This window comes from Salvia splendens, chromosome 15 (assembly GCF_004379255.2).
Source record: "Salvia splendens isolate huo1 chromosome 15, SspV2, whole genome shotgun sequence".
In the NCBI taxonomy this organism is placed as follows: Eukaryota; Viridiplantae; Streptophyta; class Magnoliopsida; order Lamiales; family Lamiaceae; genus Salvia; species Salvia splendens.
The window spans coordinates 27,744,546-27,750,924 of NC_056046.1; the positions used below are offsets into that span (position 1 = coordinate 27,744,546).

General features: G+C 36.9%; 1 pseudogene; it reads left to right on the top strand.

The window, feature by feature from the left end:
* Window positions 1–5,879: 5,879 nt before the first annotated feature.
* On the top strand, window positions 5,880–5,998 carry LOC121769566 (annotated as a pseudogene).
* Window positions 5,999–6,379: the final 381 nt, after the last annotated feature.

The window sequence follows — 6,379 nt, forward strand, 5'->3', positions numbered from 1 at the left end:
TGATTTCTTTGTTTCGTTCTTGTGCTTTTCCAATTCAATTGCCTAGCTACCAATTGGGTTTGTTGACCTAGTTTTGAGTAATCGAGAGATACCTAATTAGGATTGATAAAAGAATGAACAACTCCTAGATAATTTGCATTAGAGAGAAGGATTTCTAGAGTGAGGGCTTGAGCCTTTTGTTTTAAGGAGTTAATTGTGAAGTATTAGAAGGAGACTTCAATATTAATGCTTAGCCTAGACTAGCGGCTTTCCTAGTAATCCTAGAGACTTCAATTGGGTAATCGAAGTTGTTGAATTGTTCGCATTGTGTTCGTTGTAGTTGGATCCAAGGTTGTACCTTGTTCTCTTATTTGAAACTTATCTTTTGTTGCGTGCTTTTAGCTTGTTTATGTTTAATTGTTTTCTAAAATCAAACCAAACTTTCTAGATTGTTTAGATAGTAGTTAAAGTCGGTTCATGGTACTTGAGTTTGCACAATTTGTCTACTGTGGGATACGATACTCTTACCTGTTTTATGCTACAGTAGCCCCGCACACTTGCGGGTATTTCTCGTGTTAAAAATAATTCGAGTCAGCAGCTAGTTTAGGAAATATGGTCCCCACTTAACTTTTGCATTTTGTCTGTCCATTTTAGGAAAGTTTCCAACATGCTCATTTAGATACAGGTGTTCTTGGTTGTTCAATCTTCAGTTTACACGTTGTCTCGAGTTCAGTCATTATGCACGTTTCCGTACGTAGTCCATCAAGTTGGTCAGTTAGATAGAGTCTTGTTTATTCTGCCAAGTCAAGTAGATTGAAACTTAACCCACTTAGATTGCGTGGCAACATCCAAAAAATCCTCCCAAAATGTCTCAAGCGCATGTTTAGCACATTCTGTTAGAGTTTGTATAATAGAAATTACGTTTCGAGTGATTGAATACTGTAAAAACTCATATTTTATTTTCCAAGGAATAAAACAGATTATTTTTGTTATAATGTTGTTATGTATTATATATATATATATATATATTTAAAACTCTTATATAAAGGAGGAAATTAGATATGATGTCAAGAGGGCTCAAACTCGGCACCTCAAACAATAATGTCAAAGCTCATTGCCGCTAGGAAAAAGGATCTAGACGTTGTTATGCTTTACATTTAATGGATGTTTATTGCTTGTTTCAATGTATAAGTAACTTAACAAAGTCTAAGTCTTTGTTTAAGTAGACCGGTTGTGGGCGTCGTCCACTTTAAGGTAACACAGTCAGTTCTGAACAAAGAAAAATAAGAATTTCACAACCCAGATAAGCTTAGACTACCTATCGTGAAAGGTTGCAATGTCAGTCCGCAAATTTCTAAGTCTTACTGAATAAGATGACATTGGTGTGGTAGAGCACTGAATTGGAACTAACAGCGAGACAAGTCTTTATGCTATCTACTGAAAGATGAGGTCTTGATAATTATTAATTTCTTAATTAACGTACGTTAACATTGAGCATACGGTATTGATTATGCACTACTTTGACTTACCAAATGGTGCGGATTTTTCACAACCCAATAATCCTGGTATATTGGGTAGTGGTGATTAATATCTAGCAGTGCTAGGATTACTATTATGTTGAATCGTGCGCGAGGTGAGTAGTGCAATATTACTTATAATATCTAGCAATAGCAGACATTAATTAATTAATGGATGTTTCTATCTTAAGCGCGGGAAATGAATGACAAACAATGGAAACCCGATTACTTTTAATTTCGGATTTGGATGAGCAGTGTCATATTACTTCTGTAGTGGCTGCTCGTAATATTTCAATATAGGCTTATATTAAATTGTGGGTTCAATTTAATTAGTAAAAAGCTAATTGGGGGGCATATCTAAAACCTTCCATAGATCCCTGACTGGGCCCAATATGTGACTTAATATAAATAGGAGAATAAAGGAGACAAAAGAGATACTTTATTTTTCCTCATAATTTTCGTCCCCCTCCTATTCCTCATAGGGGACGATTTTTCTCTCCCCCGTGAGATAGATTTCTGTCTTCTTTATTTAAGTCCTAGTATTATGGTGAGATCAGCCCACACTGATATAAGCATTCAGTCCGAGAACCAGTCAGAAGATCTGTGGTTTAGTACTCAAGATCTTCACGTGGAGAAGACGCGAGCTATCTTCGATTCTTTGGAGAATCATCAAGGTAAAATGGCTAATCCGTAGAAAAACATGTTTTAGGTTTCAATTATGATTAAAGCATGATTTAATTTGAGATATGAGCATGATACATGTGATAATTGCGCGAATAAAATTTGGCTAAATAATCCACTAAATAGATCGCTTTCATTATCTGATTTATTTTATGCACGCTTCCGCTGCCAACCCCTTCGCATTCTTCGTCGTGGGATCGATCCTTACTTCCCTATACTAGTTAATAATATTGTGGGTTAAGTTTTTGAACGTAGTCTGTGATCGCGCGTCCAACGACAGGTGGATAGGTCTCGGTGGTCTGCTTGACTAGTTAGGTTCAGCCGGTCTGCTAGACCAGTCTGCTTCCCTACTTGTTTATCTTACTGTACGCGTACCGAGAGATATGCGTCTTCAGGAACAAAGTGGATTATAAACACTAGGGTTGTCAATCCTATATTAATAACTCCTAAAAGCTCTGAAAGACTCATAATGTTCTCACTATCAATTAACAATATCGTTTTAAGGGAAACTAATTGTAATGTCAACTAAGTTCTTCTAACTCGCCAACCTCCTCTCAGGATTATGTAGCAAGTCAATAGATCATCCCAGAATGTGTCACTCAAACGTGAAGCAATTATCCAACACTTAGATTAGAAGCGAAGTAGTGAACAAAACGAATATTAAATAAAGAGGAATTATATAACCAAAGTCGTTACTAACACATCCCTAGAATTCTATGAATTTAGTTGCACATAATTCAATAAACTAAAGACATAGTTTGTAGGGAAAACAATGAAAACATAAGAACTAAAGTAATAAAACCCAAAGGTTGAATTCTTGTAGCTTTGATCTTCTCTTGAATTCTTCTGCAAACACCTTGGACTTGATGAACAATGTAGAATTCTCAAAGTATTCTTGCTCTGAAATTATGCAACAAAAGATCATGATTGATGAAGCTTGAGGGGGTATTTATAGCCTTATTTTCGTATCCCTTAATTATGGCAAATATTCAGCACAGTATGGTAAATCTTGGAGATAAAGTAGGTTAAATCTGTGCACCGCGTTTTCCCAGCGGGCCGCTGCACTTTCTTAAGCGGTCGCTGGCGAGTGTTCCGTAGCTTCTGTCTCTTGATCAGCCATCGCTGCACTTTGTTTAAGCAGTCGTTGGCAATCATCCCATAGCTACTGGATCTTCCGGAGCTATCGTTGCGCACCACCTAGTGGTCGTTGGGCGTGTTCCTCTTTTTCAGCGGACCGCTACCTGTTCAGCTGTCGTTGGCGGCCAACGGTCGCTGGCTGTGTTGCAACGGACCGTTGTACCTCTCGAATGCTCCAGATTTCTAACTTCGACTTTTAGCTATCTTTTTAGACTCTATTTTGAACATTTCTCACAAAACACGTCAAAATACCAAAATGGATAAAATATGCAATTATAGGACATGTAAAGCAACTTTGACATTCAAAACGGACCAAATAATGGCCTTAAAATAGTGCAAAACCGAGTGTATCAACAGCTCACTGAGTATATCAAGTAATCAGCCCTGCATATATTTTCTTTATGTGCAGGTTGAGTGGTGATGATTACGGCGGATGTTGAGTAGAAGCTCTTGGAATCTGAGTGCGTCAGGTCTTCATACGTAGGCGGCACTCATGACTCTCTTTCACTATATTTCCACTGACATGTACACTATTTACCCCTAAGACAAATATTTCTTTTCCTTAGTCGTATTGATGACATTAAACACTTTTGATATTATTATTTCATTGTATTGATTAGTATTATTAAATACACTTCTTTTCTTCATTATTACCAAGTCAAGTTAAATACCGTCATTTACTGTACATTTTTCCACCGTCTTCTTTCCCCGCTTCTTATCGCTCACCTCTAGTCGCGAACTCCACCCGCCTTGTGCTATCCTTAGCTGGGGCGGGTCGTGACAACAAAATCGCTCGCGGAGTATAATGCAGAGAGTTTGGTTCTCTTTGGTGCACAACTTGAAGTCACACTCCAGCAATATTGAAGTCACGGACGCGTATGACACCTTCCCTAGCGGTGCGACACCTAGGACTGGGGAAAAGTACTGAAATACTGAAATAACGGCCTTATCGTACAGAAAAATACCAAAAATACTGAATTTTCGGTATACAGTGATTTTCGGTATGGTATGATACCTTACCGAAAGATTTCGATAAGGTAACGATATGAATTTTCATATATTGTGGTATACCGCTGCATACCGAAATTCTGTATATACCGTAAATTAAGGTATTCACCGTAAAATATAAATATAATTATATATAAAATATATTTTATATATTTTAAAATTATAAAATCTATTGTGAAATACAAATAAAATTACGAATACAATATATTCCATTCGTCCCATATTAAGAGTCACTTTGATTTTTCTGCACTCGTTTTATAAAAATGATAATAAATAGCTAAAGTGGAAAAATGGTTCCCTCTCTTACTTTACCATTTCTTCACTTCAACTATTTATTATCATTTTCATAAAACGAGTGCAGAAAAGTCAAAGTGATTCTTAATGTGGGACGAAGGGAGTATTTAATACATTTTTAAACTACAAAATATATATAATATTCTTAAAACTCAAATTATCTATCTTCATTGATGTTGAAATTCAGGTACACCGCAAAAGTACAGTATACTGAAAATGAGGTACGGTATCGGTATGAAAATTTGTCATACCTAAACTAAGGTATACCAAAATTAGGTATATCAACAATTTTGGTAAGGTAAAGGTATTATTTTTTCGCATACTTAATTTATCGTATGGTGGTTTCGGTAAGATATACATTACCTACCCACCTCTAGCATCACCCCCCCTCCATATGTTTTTGATAGCCTAAATCATTGATTGAAATGGACCAAATGATAAATTGAAATGCTGAGATTGGAATTCATATAAAATATACTCCCTTCGTCCCATTAAATATAACATGTTTATTTTTTAGGCACAGGATTTTAAGTAAGCGTGCTTTGACGAGAGTAGTACTCGGATGGGTAACTTCCTGGAAGTCCTCGTGTTACACCCCTTTTTACGAGTACATTCATTTTTTTCCTTCATTTTAGTACTATTTTAGTTGGTCTTACTCCGGTCCAAAATTCCATGACCTTTTAGTGACTGACGAGTACGAAGAAGGAAGGTACGACATTCTCACTGCACTAATATTAGCGGGTCCCACAACCTTAAACGTGCCGAAAAACAGTACTCCCTTCGTCCCATAGTAGTGGAGGCATTTCTTTTCGGCACACGATTTAAGAAAAATTGTGTTAAATGAGTTAAGTAAAAGAAAGATAAAGTAAGAAATTAAATGGTAGAGAGATGGAGAGAGAATCAAGGAAGAGAGAGTGAAGTAACACAGAAGAAATGTGTTGACTTTTACTTAAAAGATAAATGACTCCACTACGATGTAACGTACCAAAATGGAAAAATGACTCATCTACCATGGAACGGAAGAAGTATTGTGATCTAAAATGTGCCCAAAATGGCTTGAAACGGCCTTTTTTTTGCTCTCGACAATACCGACGGGCTAAGCCCATGGCTCAAGACGTGGGGCTCGGCGAGTACTTCTTGATGATATGTTGTGGGTCTCGTAACTCCTTCCAGTTCAAAAGTTATGTCCGTCTGAAGTGTGGGGGATCAGAACCTACGCACAGGAGCGTACTCTATGAAAGAATAAAGTGCAGTGCTATTGGCGGGTGTGATCGTACCAGCACTAATGCACCGAATCCCATCAGAACTCCGAAGTTAAGCCTGTTTGGGCGAGAGTAGTACTAGGATAGATGACCCACTGGGCAGTCCTCGTGTTACACCTCGTTTTGCGAGTAAGTTCATTTTTTTCTTCACTCTAGTACTATTTGAGTTGGTCTTACTCCAATTCAAATTTCTTGACCTATTAATGATTGAAAGATAATGGCCAAAATTATACAATAACACAAAACTAATTCATTAATGTTCATGTCCATCGTACATGACGTTATTATGTCATGTTTAGGATAAAAGGCACAAAATCAGAGCATCGTTTCCCTTTAGTTTCCACGAACTAATGATTTTTCATAATATCTTTGTACTCCCTCCGTCCCATAATAATAGTCATATTTTGTCATTTTGATCTGTCCCACAATAAGAGTTACATTTCAATTTTACTATAAATGGTAGGTAGGTCAACATTCCATTAACTCGCTTCACTCACATTT